Below are 17,329 nucleotides of genomic sequence, written 5' to 3' on the forward strand. Positions count from 1 at the left end.
GCACATTAAAAAGATCATTCATCATGACCAAGTGTGATTTATCCCACAGATGCAAGGACGGTTCAACATACAAAAATCAATCAATGTGGTACCTCATATCAACAGAATGAAGGACAAAATCCTTAAGATCATTTCAATTGAGCTGAAAAAGCTCATGATAAAATTCAACATCCATTTATGATAAAAACCCTCAAAAAACTGAGTATAGAAGGAAATCAGACCTTAACATGATAAAAAGCCATATACAACAGACCCATAGCTAGTATCATACTCATTGGGGGAAAACTGAAAGCCTTTCCTCTAAGACCTGGAACATGACAAGGATGCCCACTTTCACCACTGTTATTCAACATAGTACTGGAAGTCCTACTTAGAGCAATCAGGCAAAGAAAAAAAGGCACCCAAGTTGGAAAGGAAGAAGTAAAGTTATCTTTATTTGTAGACACTATGATCTTACATTGAAAAAACCAAAGACTCCACCAAAAAACTATTAAAACTTAGAAATGCAGTAAAATTGCAGGATACAAAATCAACATACAAAAACCAGTAGCATTTCTATGTGCCAACAGCAAATAATCTGAAAAAGGAATCATGAAAGTAACCCTATTTACAACAGCTACAAATAAAATTAAATACCTAGAAATTAACTTAACCAAGGAAGTGAAAAATCTCTACCATGAAAACCATGAAATGTTGGTGCAAAAAATTGAAGAGAACACAAAAAATGAAAAGATATTCCATGTTTATAGATTTGAAGAATTGATATTGTTAAAATGGCCATACTACCCAAAGCAATCCACAGATTCAAGGCAATCTCTATCAAAATACCAATGACTATTCTTCACAGAAATTGAAGAAACAATCCCCAAATTTATATGAAACCCCAAAAGACCTCAAATAGCCAAAACTATCCTGGGTTAAGAGAACAAAACTGGAGGAATCACATTACCTAACTTCAAATTAGACTACAGAGCTATAGTAACCAAAACAGCATGATACTGGCATAAAAACAGATGCATAGAGCAATGGAACAGAACAGAGAACCCAGAAATGAATCCATACATCTACAATGAACTCATTTTCAACACAGGTGCCCAAAACACACAGTGGGGAAAGGACAGTCTCTTCAATAAATGGTGCTGGGAAAACTGAATATCCATATGTAGAAGAATGAAACTAGACCCCTATCTCTCACCATATAAAAAAATCAAATCAAAATGGATTGTGGATTTGAATCTAAGACCTCAAAGTATGAAATTACTAAAAGAAAATACTGGGGAAACTCTACAGGACATTAGACTGGGTAATGATTTCTTGAGTAATACCCCACAAGCACAGGCAACCAAGCAAAAATAAATAAATGAGATCACATCAAGTTAAAAGGCTTTCTCTCTCTCTCTCTCTCTTTTTTAAAAAATCTTTTAAAAACAAAGTGAAGAGACCACCCACAGAATGGGAGAAAATATTTGCAAACTACTCATCTGACAAGTTCTTAATAAGCAGAATATAGAAGGAGGTCAAACAACCCTATAGGAAAAAATCTAATATTCCAATTAAAAATGGGCAAAATATCTTAATAAACTTTTCTCAAAAGAAGACATACAAATGGCAAACAGGTATATGAAAAAGTACTCAACATCATTGATCATCAGAGAAATGTAAATCACAACTACTATGAGATACCCTCTCGCCCCATTTAAAATGGCTTTTATCCAAAAGACAGGCAATAACAAATGCTGGTGAGGATGTGGAGAAAAGGGAATCCTTGTACACTGTTTGTGGGAATCTAAATTAGTAAAATCATGATGGAGAACAGCTTGGAGTTTCCTCAAAAAAACAAAAATTAAACTGGGATTGCTGGCTACCAGATGACCCAGCAATCCCACTGCTGGGTAAATACTCAAAAGAAAGGAAATCAGTCTATTGAAGGGGTATCTGCACTCTCATGTTTATGGCAGCAGTATTCACAATAGCGAAGATTTGGAAGCAATGTAACTGTCCATCAACAGATGAATGGGTAAAGAAACTGTGGTACATATACACAATAGAGTACAATTCAGCCACAAAAATGAATGAGATCCTGTCATTTTCAACAACGTGGATGGACCTAAGAGTCATTTATGTTAAGTGAAATAATCCAGGCACAGAAAGACAAAATTCACATGTTCTCACTTATTTGTGAGAGCCAGAAATTGAAACAATTGACTTCATGGAGATGGAGTGTAGAATGATGGCTACCAAAGGCTGGGAAGGGTAGTGTGGGGAGGGGGCTGGAGGAGTGGTAGCAAGGGGCAGAGGGGCAAAGAAGCATAGGGATGGAAGTGGTTAATGGATACGAAAAAGAAATCGAAAGAATGAATAAGATCTAGTGCTCAAGAGCACCACAGGGTGGCTATAGTTGATAATTTAATTGTACATTTAAAAATAACTTAAAGAGTGTAACTGGGTTGTTTGTAACACAAGGATAAATGCTTGAGGTGATAGACGCCCCGTTTACCCTGATGTGATTGTTACACATTGTATGCCTGTATCAAAATATCCCATATGCTTCATAAATATATATACCTACTATGTACCCATAACTATTGAAAACTAAAAAATAAAAAAATCCAAAAGAGCATAGATTAGAAGCGGGGGAAGTGAGGTAAGATATGGGAAAGTGTAGGAGTTGCAAAATTTCTAATTGTCTAGTGATATTTTACAAGCATGGATGCTTTCAGGGATTATAACATTATTTAATACATGAGTTCAGAAACTAAAGAGTTAAAATGATGGGCCATCACTAGCCATATAAAATTATGATAGGGAGATATTAGATCTGCCTCATCTCTACTGTCCATTCATGCATCCAGTCAGCCAGCCATCCTTGACCTTCCTCCCTCTATGAGGTTGAGGCAGTGAAAAATCACACGTTATCTGCACCTCACAGTGTAATACCATAATCAATGAGTTGTAGATAAAGCAATCCAATGATTATTAATGATTTTTTTAGTAGAGAATATACTTTTTCTTTGGCTCTGTTTGTGTGACATATGAGTTTACTTTTTTGTGTGTGACTTCTGCCTCCTCACAAAGGATATTAACTCTGTAGGTCAGTAGTGTAGCTAGAGAGAATATCAGTTTTTCCTATTTAAAAAAAATCTTACTTAAATAGGCTTTAGAAATCTTATCATAAATGTCTACAATTTAATATGCTAATGAGGTATGGTATAAAGAATGTTCAAGAGTATTTTTTTCTCCCTATCTAAATCTAAATCTGAAAATAGCTTTAAAACATTTAAAAATTTTTTTGTAGAGACAGGGTCTTGCCATTCTTCGCCCAGGCTGGTCTCAAACTTTTGGGTTCAAGTGATCCTCCTGCTTCTGCTTCCCAAAGTCTTGGGATCACAGGCGTGAGCCACCATGCCTGGCCATAAAATAACTTTGGGGACAACTTTTCTTTTTTTTAAAAAAAGGTAGTCAAGATCAGCTTACTTTTATGAAACTATTACTTCCCTTTTATAAATCCAAAGAGAAAACCTCATATGACAACCCAAATAAATTTCCTTTAAATAACTGGTTTGAGCCAAATTTTGATATAATTTAAAAAATAGACTATGCAGATTTAATTTAAATAAATACTGTATATTAGGTTTAATCACCATTATTGGCATGTTGAAATTTCATTGACTATGTTGAATAGTAAAACTACTCAAGTCATAAGCCAAAGCCACATTAATAAAAGCATAGCCCAAAATACAACTTTATTCGAGATGTTGAAAAAATATTTTCTTAATGAGACATGATCAGACTCAAAATAGGCTCGGTACTTATAAGATTCTTATAGACATATGATGCATCCTAGGCTTAGTATTTTCCTCTCTCATCTTATGACTCATCTTCAAATATTGTCATATTGGATGGTCAGACATGTGTAAAACACTAATAAGAAATACTTAAAATGAGAAAAATGCAGAGTACAAAAACATCACAATACAATTCACCTGGGACCTACAAAATTCATGGGTTTATAATGTTTACAACAATAGTACAGCAACAGGGAGATAAATGAGCGCATAAAAATTCCTTCTTAAAATGAAAATGTCCCTGGGATTTGCTTTCATCCCAGGATGGCTCATGTGCTCAGGTACAGCGGTCAGGGGAAGGGTGAGTCTGCAGGAGGTCATTCAGGAGGGAGAGGCTGAGGCCAGCAGACTCTCATCTTCTCGGTGCAATACAGCACTCACCAATTATCAACAGGGTCAACTCTGAGAATGGACTCACTCAGATGGAAGAACACTACCACGTGGGGCTGAAAGAACTCTAATGAAACTGCAAACTGGGCTGCTCTGTCACGATCCATCACTGTGAGTACTAGCATTGGCTTAAGGGATCAGATTTTAAAAGTGACACTTACTTTTGTTTCATCAAGATCTAAAACCTGTAGCAACAGCACTAGGATTCCATGGAAACCCGCTTGAGAAACGATGCTCCAAGAGTTACTATGAGGGTTAAATGAGTTAAATGATATATGCAAAGCTCTCGGAAGATTATTTGGGCTGGGTCTAGTAGCTCCTGTGTGTAATCCCAGCACTTTAGGAGGTTGAGGCAGAAGGACAGCTTGAGCCCAGGAGTTTGAGATCAGCCTGGGCAGCATACCGAGAACTCATCTTTACAACAACAACAAATTATCTAGGTGTGGTGATGGCACACACCCGTAATCCCAGCTACTTGGGAGGCTGAGGTGAAGAGATCACATGAACTCAGGAGTTTGAGGTTGCAGTGAGCTATGATCATGCCACTGCACTGCAGCTTGGGTGACAGAGCAAGACCCTGTCTCAAAAAAAAAAAAAAGAAAAAAAAATTGGTGCAGAGAGGTAGCTATTACTTTACTAGGAACAAAGGAATTTAAAATGAAAAGGAGATTAGCATTAGTACCAAAAATTAAAATGTAGTAAAGTCATTGTCTTAATCAAGGCATATACAAAGCTCTCTGGGAACACTGAGAAGCGACACCTCAGTGCTCTAGGGAATTAGCTTTATTGAATAGCTGGCATTTGGCTAAAATTTAAAGAATGATGAGGTCTTTTCCAGGCAGACATTGGAGAGAGAGAGCACTCTAGACAGAGAAATTGCCTGGGTGAGTAGTTTCATTATACATACAACAGGTGATCATTAGCAAGGGAAAAATAAGAAAATGTAGACATTGTGTTTCTATTTAGTGTTCAATTGACACAGGTAATTATTTCCACATACGTTTTTGCCTTGATCAGAATTGTTGAAACGTAAAAATATTTTCTAAGTCTTACTCTCTGATGTAAACTAGACAATTTGGAAAATCCAAACAAATTTGAGTTTACTAATGGCCACATTCAGAGCAAAAGTATATACTTAATAACATTCGGTTTGAGGAAAAGACAAACACAATAAATTGGCACTTAAATTGGCATTCAGTAGTTTGCTCGGAAATATGGGAACATGCAAAGTGAATGCATTCTAATAATGTTTCAGGAAATTCATTACCATATTACAATGTTCCTACTGAACTTTCAAAAACACTTTGTAGCAAACAAACTTGATGATATTTCAAGCACAACTTGTTGGGATTTGAAAGCAAATCTTCCCTCTTGAGAAGAATGAGAGAGATTCAAGGAGGTGTGGAAAGAATGTTGAACTGAATCCAAGATCTCTTTGTAAATGTATTTTGAAAGAAATAATTCAGCATTGTTTTAAAATCACGGTTTCTAAAATGGGGAATAAAAATTGGCAAGTCTCAGTTTCATAAGATGCAGACTTGGCCAAAATTGTCCTTTTCTCTTTGAGGGTTTGGGTTTTTTTAAAAAAACGCTTTAAGTGAAACTCTGCTGCTGCCTTTAGCTTGAGTGTTCTTTGGGTAGAGTCCTTACTCTGGTTAGAGAGCAAGAAAAGATTCACAGTGGAATTCACATCAGAGAAGGTGGTACCCCAGGATGTGAGTTGAAACCAGCGTCCTCCTTCACTGCCATCTTCTCACCACCTGCAGTGGCAACACCCAGTCCTGCATCTGTGGCATCATTATGGCCCTCATCCGAGACAAGAGGCAGCACAGCCTTAGCAAGCCAAGTTTCTGGTGCCATCCAAAGGACAGCAGTGACATGGAGCACAGGAGGAGGGGCTAGTGATGTTTGAGAACAGTAATTATTTGACTTCCCAGAGATTATTTTGTCCAAAGCTCTAAGGACCCCATTGCAAAGAATTCTGCACCAGGAAGAGTAGATAGAGGAAGAAAAGGGAGTAAGTATAGGGTGGGAAAGGGGATTACATGGAAGAGAAGGGAGCAGAGGCAAGAGGAGGGCTGGAGGAAAGGGGAAAAAGGGACTGGGAATTCCCCTGGGTCAGAGGACCTTGCCAAGACCACCATTTGCTCGAAGCATGCTCTGCCCCTAGATGGCGCTGTGTGGTTAGCATGTTCAGGAAATAACCTCACTCAGCACAGAATCCCAGCTTTCCCTGTGGTGCCTTTATGTATCCGGAGCTTGTTTGCATCAGTTCTCCACACAGCAAAGATTATCATTTTAATAATCTTTGAAAAATAAATCAACTCTGCGTGCTCCTGGAGGCTGCCCTGTGTCCTTTTGTTTTCCTCCATTCTCCGTGCTCTTTTTCATCTGCTGCGTGCTGTGCTAGGGGCTCCTTGTATCTTACCTCCTGCATGCTCATGAGAAGACTGTGAGATAGGCAGGCTTATCTGCTTCAAAGATGAAAATAATGAGACTCAGATATATAACATGAGAAGCCCAAGCTCTCTCAATCTTAAATTCAACAGCTGGAGCCAAGGTTTGAATGGGGATAAGTGGATTTGGAAAGTCTATGAGCCTGAGAGTGGGAAATCTGGTTCTTAATTCCCCATGACCATCCCTGTTTGTTTCTGAGCCTGGATGCTGTCATCTTTACTGTGCTCTAGCCAGCAACCAGCCTGTCGGCCCTCTTACCCCTCCATCAATCAATAGTCTTGATTCATTGTGTGAAGGCCACGTTGTGTACAGAGCCTTGCCTGGGCCCTGTGGCAGTGAAAGTCACAGGTGGCTTCCCGGGAGGGAGGTAGGCTGCTGTGAGTTATTACTTCCCCCAGGAGGAACCCAAGGTGAGTGTTTGGCTCATAGGTCATTGCAGTGACACAGCTGGGTGTGAGTAACCAGAGACAGGGAGGAAGGGGAGAAGGAAAAAAAGGAAGAACCAAAATAACCTAAATCGTCATGACTGCCTTCTGTTCTGATCAGGAAGGTATTTTATTTTCCATGTAAAGTTACACCTCTCAGAGCATGTGGAAGCGACAGGCTAAGGATCCAAATAAATCCTGTTCTCGAATAATTCGTAATCATTAAGGAAATTGTACAAAACTCAGAATAAAAATTACCAGTCAACGCTATTTAGCTGACAATAATAATCTTTGAAAAATAAAGCATGATGTTTTATTCCATGTTCTAATTTATTTTAAGCTGAGAGAAACTGAAAAGAAAAGAGGGAGAGATAAGGAGGACACAGAAGCGGAGGAATGACAGAGGAGAAGGGAAAGGAAAACGGAAGAAAAACAGGTCCCTGCACCGCCTGAGCACTGTGTCTTCCTCATGACATGTGGCCTTTATTCTTGCTTATATTCCCTTGTGGCTCCCTGACTCTTCTGTCTACACTTATATTTGAAAATAAGTAGGGAAATAAAATAGAATTCAAAGGTGATTCCCTCCCTCTGCCACAGCATATTTCCAGCATGTTAACTACACGGTAATTTTCACTGCATTGAAAAAAAGAAGGATTGATCCATCAATTAGCAATTCAGTCAAGAAAATAAAATTAAGATAAATGTAGTCTGGATTAACCACATTAAAAAAATTGCAAAGCAGTCAAGTGAGCTTTGTGTAGCTGAGTAGATACAAAAAAGAGGAAAGTGTCGTGATGCTGATAGTGGTGATACCAAGATGCCTTTTTAAAAAAAGTCTTAATGTACCTGGCACTGCATTCGGCAACTGGAAAGTTACAGAAGAGAATAAAGAAGAAAGAATTAAGAGAAAAGCAGAAAAGGATGGTATATTATGAATATATTTTCTTACCTTTAAGTCCTTCCGGACTCATCAAAACAAAAGACAACCTCATTTTCCATGAGAACAAGAAGAGCCACTTTTGTTACTTCTGGTAAGTTCATCTGTTACGGGAGTCGGTACAGTGAAGTGTCCAGAGACACCACCTTCTCTAGGCTTTTCTGTAAACTGGATTTTTTTTTTGAGCTGGAATCTCGCTCTGTCACCCAGACTGGAGTGCAACGGCGCGATCTTGGCTCACTGCAACCTCCCAGGTTCAAGCAGTTCTCCTGCCTTGGCCTCCTGAGTAGCTGGAAGGCACCTACCACCAACCCGTTAATTTTTGTATTTTTAGTAGAGATGGGGTTTCACCATGTTGGCCAGGCTGGTCTCAAACTCCTGACCTCAGGTGATCCACCTGCCTTGGGCTCCCAAAGTGCTGGGATTATAGGCTTGAGCCACCACACCCAGCCATAAACTGGATTTTATCAATGGTCTTGAATTCATAAAGTAGAGCAGTGTGAGAGGCAGGCATCCAAGTGAATTAGCGTTCAACTGTCAGGACATGCATAGGCAAAAATCCTTTGAATCAAGCAGCTGTGACCCACGAATAGGAGGCCCTCAAAATCCATTTGGTTAGAGTGCTAAGACCAAGCAAGAAAACAGTTAACTTTGAGTGTCAGTGCTATTGCAATTTCAATGAGATTTTATCTGTGGAGTGAATGATTAGGGGAGACCAAATTTATTGTCATTCAGAGGAAGTATTTATAAACTTGGCAGAGCCACATGTGAGAGTAGAACAAAGGCTGCCAAAAAGGTTCATAAATTGAGATGAATGATCTGCAAGTATTTTCCACTGCCTACATGTGGTTATATATACACACTGTGCAGCTCAAGCTCAGGATTGAATTGCCTTGCACAAATGCTGATGCTGTCTTTCTTTGTGGGTATAGGACAGGGTGGGGAGCTTGAATCAGTGTCAGAGTTAGAAGTGGAATGGAGAAGAAAGGACGCTCCAAGGAAGAAGCCGCATAGTTGAAGAGGAATGGAAAAAAGTGGAAGACTGCAATGAGGGGAGGTTGCTGTGGCGGCAGAAGATCCTTCATGGTAAGTTGCGTGAAGGTGAAGAAAAGCCACAAGGGTTAGGTTAGAGGTAAAGATGCAAGAAGGGATAGAACTGTTGTGAGAAATGACACCAAGGAAAGAAGAAGAGCAAGAAGAAAGGGAAAAGATTTAGTAGGGTGAAGAATGCTCTTGGCCAGTAAGGTAAATGGGCCAAACCTGGCCCACAGCCTGATTTTGCTAATAAAGTTTTATTGGAACAGCAATGCCCATTCGTTTAGTGATTGTTTATGGTGGTTTTTATGCTGCAGTGGCAGAGTTGTGCTAATTGTAACAGAGACCATAACTCGCAAAGCTTAAAATATTTACTATTTGGCCCTTTACGAGAAAAGTTTGCTGAGCCCTGGCCTTGGTGATGGAATGTACACCCCTCTCTGCCACTCAAATGCTACTGCTCTCTGCCAGGGTTTATTTGTGTTAATGGCAAAGCCTGATTCTACTCTACACGGCATCTATTTGTATTTATTTTGTATAGGCTTTAAAGCATTATCAGGTTACTCTTGGGAAAATGAAGTTATAAGGTATGCCATTCTTTTAGTTCAGTCTCATGCTGCTATGAAGAAATACCCAAGACTGGGTATTATAGAGAAAAGAGGTTTAATTGACTCACAGTTCCATATGGCTCAGGAAACTTACAATCATGGTGGAAGGCACCTCTCCACAGGGAGGCAGGAGAGAGAATGTGTGCCCAGCGAAGGGGGAAGCCCCTTAGAAAACCATCAGATCTCATGAGAACTAACTCACTGTCACAACAATACGATGATGGAAACTGGCCTCATGATTCAATTATCTCCCCCTGGTGCCTCCCTACGACATGTGGTGATTATGGGAACTATGATTCAAGATGAAGTTTGAGTGGGGACACATCCAAACCATATTATTCTGCCCCTGGCCCCTCCTAAATCTCATGTCCTTGCAATTCAAAACATAATCATGCCCTTCCAGCCGTTTCCCAAAGTCTTAACTCATTCCAGCATTAACTCAAAAGTCCAAGTTCAAAGTCTCACCTGAGACAAGGCAAGTCCCTTCTACTTGTGAGCCTGTAAAATCAAAAGCAAGTTACTTACTTCCTAGATACAGTGGGGGTCCAGGCATTATGTAAATACACCCATTCCAAAGAGGAGACATTGGCCAAAACAAAGGGGCTACAGGCCCCAGGCAAGTCTGAAATGCAATAGGGCAGTCATTGAACCTTAAATTTCCAAAATGATCTCTTTTGTTTCCATGTCTCATATCCAGGGCACACTGATGAAAGAGGTGGGCTAACACAGCCTTAGGCAGCTCTGCCCCAGTGGCTTTGCCAGATACAATCCCCCTCCTGACTGCTTTCACAGTCTGGCATTGAGTGCAGCTTTTCCAGGCACATGATGCAAGCTGTCGGTGGATCCACCATTCTGGGGTCTGGAGGATGGTGGCCCTCTTCTCCCAGCTCCACTAGGCAGTGCCCCAGTGGGGACTTTGTGTGGGGCCTCCAACCCCACATTTTTCTTCTGCACTGCCCTAGCAGAGGTTCTTCAAGAGGGCTCCACCCATGCAGCAAACTTCTGCCTGACATCTAGGCCTTTCCATTCATCTTCTGAAATCTAGGCAGAGGTTCCCAAACCTCAATTCTTGATTTCTGCACACCGCAGGCTCAACACCACCACAGCTGGAGCAGCTGCGATGCAGGGCACCAGGTCCCAAGGCTGCACACAGCAAGGGGTCCTGGATCCAGCCCAGGAAACCATTTTTCCTTCTTAGGCCTTGGGGCCTGTGATGGGAGAGGCTGTCATGAAAGTCTCTGACATGTCCTGGAGACATTTTCCCCATTGTCTTGGTGATTAACTTTCAGCTCCTTATTATTTATGCAAATTTCTGCAGCCCTCTTGAATTTCCCCTGCCCAAGAAAGTGAGTTTTTCTCTTCTATTACATCATCAGGCTGCAAATTTTCCAAATTTTTATGCTCTGCTTCCTCTTGAATACTTTGCTGCTTAGAAATTTCTTCCACTAGATACCCTAAATCATCTCTCTCAAGTTCAAAGTTCCACAAATCTCTAGGGCAGGGGCAAAATGCCACCAGTCTCTTTGCATAGCAAGAGTGACCTTTACTCCAGTTCCCAACAAGTTCCTTAACTCCATCTGAGACCACCTCAGCCTGGACTTCATTGTCCATATCACTATCAACATTTTGGTCAAAGGCATTTAACAAGTCTCTAGGAAATTCTAAACTTTCCCACATCTTTCTGTCTTCTTCTGAGCCCTCCAAACTGTTCCAACCTTTTCCTGTTACCCAGTTCTAAAGCTGCTTTCATATTTTCAGGTATCTTTACAGCTGCACCTCACTACCCAGTAATAATTTATCGTTAGTCTGTTCTCATGTTGCAATGAAGAAATACCTGAAACTGGGTGATTTATAAAGGAAGGAGGTTTCATTGGTTTACAGTTCTGCATGGCTGGGGAGGTCTCAGGAAAGTTACAATCATGGCAGAAGGCACCTCTTCACAGGGAAGCAGTGAGAGAATGAGTGCCCAGCAAAGGGGGAAGCCCCTTATAAAACCCTCAAATCTCATGAGAACTAACTGACTATCATGAAAACAGGGTTTGGGAAAACTGCCCCATGATTCGCTTATCTCCAACTGGCCCCTCCCATGACACATGGGGATTATGGGAACTACAAGATGAGATTTGGGTGGGGACATGGCCAAACCATATCAGCCGTAGATAACAGGAGCTGCACACACACAGGGAGAACGCCCTGTGGAGACTGGTGATGTTTGTACAAGGCAAGGAACACTGAAGGTTAACAGCAAACCACCAAAAGCTAGGGGAAAGGCATGGAACAGATTCTTCCTCAGAGCCCTCAGAAGCAACCAGCCCTGACACCATCTCGGTCTCATACTGCTGGCCTCCTGCTGTGGAGACAATACATCTCTGTTGTTTAGGCCACTCAGTTTCTGATACTTCATTACTGTGCCCCCGGAAAGTAACAAACATGGACACACAGTCCCAGGTAGACTTTCTTTGCTGGCACCAACCATCTCCTAATGGACCACCTTCTTTCCCCTGTGGACACTTACATCCTTGGCATGTTCTTCAGCCCAGACATCATGAGCTCACAGAAGTCGACAGAGCTTTACCTTCTTCCTCTCAGAAAACCTCAACTTGACTGGCAAGCCTTCTAGAGCCTGGCCTTTAGCCCTAGGATTGCCTGTTTCCAACAGTTCTTCCTTCTACCAAACCCTGGAACAGTCACAAGCTTCCTTTTCTATGCCATCATGCAGGACAAACAAACCATAAATGCTTTATCATCTTTCTACAAACTAATCTTTAGTTATTAGCCTACTCTGAAAATACCCTATTATATAGAGGCATGAGGGTCCTGGGTTCCCAATGGGCCAGGACTTATAGCCACTGGCCTACAAAACTGTATGTGCACGAAAGTTTGTGTGTTGGCTTAGCACATTTTTAAAAAGTGCTGTATTTCTACTACCATCAGATAGTGACAAAAGTTTTATCCTCAAATATTTAAAGTTCAACTTATAGTTTACAAATTGGTTTATGAAGTTGTTTGACATTTAAAAAGGTGGTCCTCCTATGTAAGCCTGTATTTTAATAAATTTCCCCTTTGAAATTATTGCTTCTCCCCATATTTGTGTGATGAACATTCTAAACATGTATAGGGGGTACTCCACTGGCTCCTAGGACAAAAAAGGAACAGACACACACTGCGTTCTCAGTAGCTCTCAGTCTAGTGGGAAAGGCAGAGAAGAAAAGCAAGGATAAACTGCGGAGAAGCCAGTACCGTAGTACAAGTGTGTGGGGGGGAAAACAGAGGTGGATGCTCAGCGCAAAGTGGTGAAGTGAATAGAAAGAGTTGCAACAAGCTCTTAGAGTCATGTATGTTTGAGTTGTGAATGAGAGCTAGTCTGAGAGTAGAGCAAGGGCTTTCCAGAAAGAAGAGTTCACATTTTGTGAACACCTGCTATGTGTGAGAATCATGCCAAATATATCTGTACATTTATGCCTTCACTGTGACCTTCTGAGACAGGCACTTTACCTTCCAAGACAGATTATTTACAATTTTTTATTGTGCCAAAATATGCATAGCATAATATTTACAATTTTAATCCCTTGTAAGTGTAGAGTTCAGTGGCAGTAAGTACATTGCCATTGTTGTACAAACAGCTCTACCATCTACCTCCAGAAGTTTTTCATCTTCCCAACTGAAACAATGTTCCCATTAAACAATAACTCTGCATTCCTCTCTTCCCCCAGCCCTGACAACCACTTTTCTACTTTTGGTCTTTATGAATTTTATTACTTTAGGTGCCTTATTTATGTGGAGTCATATAATAGTTGCCCTTTCGTGGCTGGCTTATTTAACTTTGCATAGTATCTTCAAGGTTCATCTATGCTTTAGCATATGTTATAATTTCATTTCTTTTTTTATGGCAAATAGTATTTCATTGCATGTATGGGCCACATTTCATTTATCCACTAATCCAGGGGTCCCCAGCCACCAGGCCACAGACCAGCACTAGTCCATGGCCTGTTAGGAATCAGGCTGTGCAGCAGGAGATGTGTGGTGAAGCTTCATCTGTATTTACAGCCACTTCCCATTGCTCACATTACTGCCTGAGCTCCTCCTCCCGTCAGATCAGCAGTGGTATTAGATTCTCATAGAAGTGCAAATGCTACTGTGAACTGCATGTGAGAAGGATCTAGGTTGCGTGCTCCTTATGAGAATCTAATGCCTGATGATCTGTCACTATTTCCCATCACCCCCAGACAGGACCATCTAGTGGCAGGAAAACAGGCTCAGGACTCCTACTGATTCTACATTATGGTGAGTTGTATAATTATTTCATTATATATATTACAATGTAATAATAATAGAAATAAAGCACACAATAAATGTAATGTGCTTGAATCATCCCAAAACCAACCACCTCCACCTGCTCCTTGGCCCATGAAAAATTGTCTTCCATGATACCCATTCCTGGTGCCTAAAAGATTGGGGACCACTGCACTAATCCATCCATTGATGATCATTTGGTTGCCTCTACCTTTTGGGTATAATGAATAATGCTTCTCTAAACATGAATATACAAATATCCTTTCAAGTCTCTACTTTCAGTTCTTTCTTGGTTTATATCCAGAAGTAAAATTATTGGATCATGTAATAATTTTGAGATTACTTGGGAAAATCTGAGCACAGATTTTTAATTCTTTGAGGGACCGCCATATTGTTTTTTACAATAGCTTGCATTGTACATTCTTACCAGCAACACACAAAAGTTTCCATTTCTCCACATCCTCAAAAACATTTGTTATTTTGTTTCTGTTTTTATTTTTTTTTAAATAATAGCCATCCTAACGTGTGTGAAGAGGTATCTCATTAGGTGAGATAGGTACTGTTATCTGCATTGTTTCAGATGAGGAAACAAAAGTTTAGAAATTTGCCAAAGATCCTATGTCCAATTAAAGGCAGAATCATGATTTAAACCAGAGTCCATCCTATCTGGCACCGTGTTCTGAAACACTACTGAGGCTGCTCATTCAGGAGCTTGGGGAAAGTAGAGGGATGGATAGGTGGGGGCATGAATGAAGATGGGGCTGTAAGAGTATGCGGGGGTCAAATCATAAAGACATTTGTGTTTTTCCCTGGAGAAAGTTTCAGTTCTTATAAATAGTTTGGAAGCATAAAATGTATATAGTAATTATATTAATCCAAGGATAAAGAAAAAAGAAATATGAGATGAGTCCCTAAAAAAACTCCATTTCTCAGAAATGTAATCAGAATAGCTGTAGGTTAAGGCCTAATGTAAGAAATAACTTATTTTTCCAGCAAAGCACAACTGAAAATAACCAAGAATAATATGATGTTGGCTTCACATTTTTCCATTTGTATTGAGCAAGAATATTTTGGGGCATCTTATGGAAAATATAACTTCAAGGGTTAAGAGAGCATTCTTCAGGCATCTCAGCAAATTGTGAGCCAACCTATGAGGAATCTATGCATGTACAAGGCTAAGCCCCCAGTACACAGTCCTGGCTGAGTGACCCAGAGGAAGGAAAGACCACACTGCACAGTCTTGGAGTTCAGGCTGTCCAGGCATGCCTAGACAGTCAGTGAGCACTGAAGGGTAAGGGAGGAAAAAAGGATCTCTGCTTTTGAGAGGCTGAGGCAGAATTTAGAGGATGGAACACAAGAAAAGAAGATGCTGAGGTCCTGGAGCCCAAGGACAAGGAGACTTCAACAGAGTGAGGCTGCTCCTGAGAACAGCAAGGGTGTGTGCTCTCACACTGACCTCCAGCTGGCCACCTCCTCCCATCTCTGCCCACTCCACCAGGGACTTTACAGAGCCTGGAGGAGTGCCCATGAGGAGGTCATGTCTTATGGCCTAGTAATGGAGGGTAGCCAGGCTGGGCAGAGATCTGTTCACAAGTACAGCCCGGCAATGATGGTCAGAGACATGCCAACAATGACATGGGAGCGCATGGATGGTCAAGCTAAGGAGTGCAGAGGCCCACGGTGCCCCAGGTGCTGACACGCTGGTCTAGGAGGGGCAGTGGACACCACTGCCTGTGAAGGGCAGAAAGCAGGTATCAGGAAGACCCAAAGAACCAGAAAAGGCAGGGTGGGACATGGGTTCTTGCCTTTTTGCTGGAGAAAGCTGAATCAGGGAATATTGTTTGTTACTATAGCTGTGAGTCAACTGTGGGTCTTTTAATGGAAACCTCAGTTAAGAGTGGTAGCTTTTCTCCACCGGGGACTCACATGCTTTGTGTTTAAGACCCTAACAGACCTTGCCCTATGTGTCTCTCCCTTTGGCCAGGTCTGATTTGTATTCTTTTTCTATAATAAAACTGTAACTGTAAGTAGAACTCCTAAGTTCAATGAGTTGTTCTACAAATTATCAGATCTAAGAGGGTAGTGGGAACCCTTCAATTTGAAACCAGCTGGTCAGAAGACAGAGTGGTCTGGGACTCCAGAGCCTGTGACTGGTGGGCTGAGGGAGATCACTTCCTAGACAATTATTGCTGCCAGCAATCTAGACCAGCACAGTGGCCGAGCCCAGTGTCCCTCACCAAGGTGGAAACCTTTGGTTGTAAGTGGAGAGGGAGTAGGTGGGGGTACAGAAATAAGTAAATGAATTATATAATGAGGAAAATCCAATATTACATTAATATCTTGAGAAGGCTAGAGCAAGAAGTGGTATCATCTCTTAGGTCAGTAATTCCAGATGCCAGAAAGAGTGAACCATGTACTGTGGAGACCACTCCTTTTTCCTGGAGCCTGACAAGGCTGAATGGAAGCCTACAAACCTGAGTGGCCTTGTTCTGGGAGACATTTGGGTCATGTGACATGATGATACTGGATTAATTATTAATGAATGAATGAAACTCTAGTAATGTGCTCATATCTGGACTCTTACTTTTCAGGTGACATCTACCATACTGCAACACGGTAGAACATCAGCATTGTCGTGAAGATTCTACTGACTGATATCAATGATCAAACGTATTGGGAAATCGAGTTAAACCTCCTATCCCTCCCCCACACTGGCTCCTCCAAATCTTAGGCATGTGTAAGAACCATGTCCAAAGACTAGGATTGTCCTGTACAGAGCAGAATTAATTTTACCGGCCTCTGTCCAGGTCCTGGGAGGTAACTAAGCCCTTGGAATTTCCTGAGTGATTGGAGTGTCTGCCCATCCCCTTGAGTCTGAGTCACTTGTTATGCTGCAGTGACTGGAATTTATCTTTATTTGCATCTAGATGTTTTTTTTGAGGGGGGCAGTGCTGAGAGTAAAACTCCTTTAATTTAAAACCAGCAGGCCCATCGATCAATTAGGAGAGGAAGGGGCTGATGGTTTGTTTGGGGTAGCAAGGGGCACAGCGGGTGTGCTCCTTTGGGTGGGTGGGTGCATGGGGTCAGAGGGGCTGGGAGAGGGTTGGCTGGGGAAGGGGGAAAGGGAGAGGGCCAGCACCACGGTCTTCGGCATGTAAAAGCCAGCATACTGGCCCTCCACGGAGGGCAGGCGCCTCTCTCTGCATCGTCCTAGGCACTGGATTTAGGGCATCCCATGGCCTCAAAAACACCAACCCAAAGACTCAGAACCCTGTGGACACAACCAGGCATCAAGGATGAAGACGACCAGAGCCCTTCCCCTTAGGGGCCTTCACCTCT

At 41.4% G+C, this 17,329-nt stretch overlaps 1 long non-coding RNA gene across 2 annotated transcripts in view; it reads left to right on the forward strand.

The window, feature by feature from the left end:
• LOC105727015 (uncharacterized) overlaps nt 1-17,028 on the forward strand; it is a 176,251-nt gene extending 159,223 nt beyond the window's left edge. Inside the window, exons 3-6 of one of the 2 annotated variants that reach the window (XR_010341235.1) lie at nt 4,240-4,346; nt 8,987-9,140; nt 13,924-13,981; nt 16,582-17,028. This is a non-coding gene — a long non-coding RNA (uncharacterized LOC105727015). The remainder of the gene's footprint in view (nt 1-4,239; nt 4,347-8,986; nt 9,141-13,923; nt 13,982-16,581) is intronic. The other variant, XR_010341236.1, reaches the window with a different exon arrangement.
• The last annotated feature ends 301 nt before the right edge of the window (nt 17,029-17,329 follow it).

Source organism: Aotus nancymaae, unplaced genomic scaffold, assembly GCF_030222135.1.
Source record: "Aotus nancymaae isolate 86718 unplaced genomic scaffold, 86718_ANA_hifiasm-v0.15.2.pri h1tg000007l, whole genome shotgun sequence".
Classification (NCBI taxonomy): domain Eukaryota; kingdom Metazoa; phylum Chordata; class Mammalia; order Primates; family Aotidae; genus Aotus; species Aotus nancymaae.